The sequence below is a fragment of the Habropoda laboriosa genome, unplaced genomic scaffold, assembly GCF_001263275.1.
Source record: "Habropoda laboriosa isolate 0110345459 unplaced genomic scaffold, ASM126327v1 scaffold62, whole genome shotgun sequence".
Lineage (NCBI taxonomy): Eukaryota > Metazoa > Arthropoda > Insecta > Hymenoptera > Apidae > Habropoda > Habropoda laboriosa.
In genome coordinates this window covers 897,621-901,068 of record NW_017100177.1, presented here as the reverse complement: position 1 = coordinate 901,068, position 3,448 = coordinate 897,621, and positions in this window count along the sequence as shown.

Genomic DNA, 3,448 nt, shown 5'->3' with positions numbered 1-3,448 from the left:
CGGGCTTTAGCCAGTGTGAAGCATTTAGTGGAGGCCGGATATAACCGGCGCTAGCCAATGTCAAGAATTTTGTGGATGCCGGATATAACCGGCGCTAGTCGCGAAAGGGTTAAGGTGTTTCTACCAGCGTCAATTTCTCAAATACTACGGGAAACGCGTTCTTGTTAAGGCGAGAGAGACCATTGAAAAGAACGCTCGTGTGTAACAAGGCATGTGCTTTTTCGCAGCGCGTAGAATAGCGCCAGTCTACTCTTGACAGTGTCGACAGACACTGTCTCTTCCACTTTTTACCTCGATTTTTCTCATCCGCGCTATTTACACACTTTTCTCTCGTTCCCCTGCATTCGCGCGAAATTCGATGTTTTAAATAAGAGAGAAAGAGAAAATTACACTTCTTCTAAATGACAATTTGTATATTCGAGGGCAACAATGTTGTTTCACGATTGTCGTGTAAATGGTATTATCTACAGAGATATTCTCTGGCTGTTAAAGGTAAATCTAGCGTAAATGAACTTGTCACAAGTGCAACTCTATGCACCAATAATGTCTCCAGGAACAATGCACGTAACAATTGCAGACGTAATAACAAAGTTGCACCGCGGAGCGAGTTAGCTACGTTCCAACTCGAAAGTGCATTAAACAAACCGTAATAACAACCATCCCGCGTTGCTCGTCGAACCGAAATTGTCCCGCGACAAGTTGCAACGGTCCTCTTAATCCCTAAAATCAATTGTCCATGGAATTATCTGCTCCAACTTCTCGTTAACGTGTCGACTTTCACTCTGTATTGTACGTATTGGTGGGTTTACCGGTGGAAATTTTGAATTCACGACGGAAAAGCATGTTTCTAAGTGATAATCACCGATACTGAAGAAACTTTGGAAAAAATATGTGACACTCTTTTTATCGGCAATCGTGCACATTGAAGGGTTGAAAATCGCCCTCAATGATAATATCTAAATGTATTTATACTCAAAATTATGAATTGTTTTATAAAATATTAAATAATAAAATTGAAAAATAGAAAATTCGTCGATTTACAGCTTTCTAGATATTACACTAAACATCTTTGCTACTCTCAAATTTTAAGGCCAATTTCACCCCGTCACAATTGCTGATAAAAGAAGAAAATAAATGTCGAATATTTTTTCTACACCTTCCACTGGAATTAAGCAAAATCTTTAACACGTTGAGCGCGGAGCCGATTTCGCTCTGCTTTCCGTTCAGGCGGCACACAGCGGCGATCGCGAGCTGTTCGGTTATAGAGTATAAACAGAAGATAACAAATGCGCTCACACGGCATTCAGAAATACCAATCCGGGTTGATAGAAGAGGTGTTCATAAATTGCAAAAAGAAGAAGAAGACGTGCGTAACATTTATTTTTTAAACGTGATACTGCCGGTCCCACGGACCGACGCCACCCAAACGAAAAGTTCACTGTCAGTCCCCACGGACTGACGCCGCGCTTAACGTGCTAAACTCCATTTCCGAAAGTAAAGGATCGACGCCGCAGAACGACCAAGGGTGCATTAAGAAATAGGAAAAGCGGGACGGGTATGAAACGGAAAAATGATTGAAGCTTCGACACGTTGTGCCGTGAGCAGAGTTCAGGTGACCATAAAATCGTAGCCATACGATTACGGCTGTAGCTACCTTCTACCACGCTGGCTGATCCACGGGTATTAGCCCTAAGCCGCTTTACGTTTGATGCCGGAGAAGAGAGACCGAGAGAGGAACGGAAGAGGCGAGACGGTGGCAACAGAGATGAACAACGCGATTCGACACTAACGTGGAAGTAAAAAGGGAACGCGAGGAATGGCGAAGAAGAAAAAGGGAGGGGTGAGGTTGAAACGACCTGTAGGGGTGACGGTAGAATGGGGATCGCGCGCTCCTGGGATACCTGTGGCTCCACACGACTATCGTGCCGCTGCTTTTTTCTCTCTTCCCTCTTCCCTTTGTCAGACCCTCCTTTTTTCTTCTCTTTTTTTCCCTGCAGCCTCCACCATCCCTCTTTTCACCTTTTCCCTGTGCGCGTCATGCCGGCATTATCGCGGATATCGACCACAGATTCGGCTACTGATAACGAGTTTTCGTCGGAATGGACGCCGCGCACAGAACACGCGTGCACTTTTCTTTTTTCTTCTTTTTGCATTTTTCTCTTTACCCCTTTTCCTCTTCATATTTTCTCTCGGTTTCTGTCTTTCTCGTTTTGTCTCTCCCTGGCTCTCCCTCATTCTCTCTCGCTTTCTCTCTATTTCTGTCTTTCTATGTTTACTCTGTCGTTCTGCTTCACCCTTTCCTTCCCTTTTCCTCTCTCTCTCTCTATTTTTCTATTTTTTCTCACTTTTCTCTATTCTGTCTCTCCCTCATTCTCTCTCGCTTTTCTTCTATTTCTATCTTTCTATGTTTATTCTCTCGTTCTATCTCACCCTTTCCTTCCATTTCTCTCTCTCTTTTTCTATTTTTTCTCACCTTCCCTCTATTTCTGTCTCTCCCTATCTCTCCCCTTTTCCTTCTCTTTCTCTCTGTTTTTCCGTCTTTACAGAAGGTTTCACGGTAACCAGAAGAACATCGAGAGAGAAATGTAACACCACATTTCCATTGAAAAAAAAACTGGAAAGATCGTTCGCCGGTGAATCGAATTACAGAAGGAAAGAAGAGTAAAAATATTTTTCAAATATACTATTGCTTTTAGAACAGCGATATAGGAGCAAAAATGAAAACAGAGAGAAGCCGTACGAAACGCAGAGAAGACTTTCATAGACCGGGAGTTAATAGAACCGAAATCGAACTGGATATTTCAGAAGAACAAAGGCGTACCGAGTACAACGACGACCCCGATATCGTCATAAATGGAACAGTTTCCAATCAGGTCGTCTTACGTCGAATTCCAACTTTTAATCGTGCTAGATTATGTTTCTACCAGTCTGAAAGGATACCTCGATGAGAAAATCGTTTCGGAAAGTTTCATGGAAATTTCACTAAGATCGCATTTCCTGTACTAAATAACGATATATAGATAACAGTTATTCAAACTTCTATTATCAGGTGAAAATTTCGCAATTACGATGTTCCCTGGAATAATTACAATTAAATATAGAAACACGATTAATATCTGCGATAAAATAAGCACAATATAAAAATTAACGTCTACATTTTCAGAGGAAAAGAAATAGCAAATTGTCAAGAGTTTAACAGTGAAATATTAAAAAATATTCTAAATTCATAATATTGCAATTTTCACCAATTTTTCCAGAATTCTCTGGAAACAAAAATATTATAAATTTATAATATTGCAACCAACTTTTCCAGAATTCTCTGGAAACAAAAATATTATAAATTTATAATATTGCAACCAATTTTTCCAGAATTCTCTGGAAACAAAAATATTATAAATTTATAATATTGCAACCAATTTTTCCAGAATTCTCTGGAAACAAAAATATT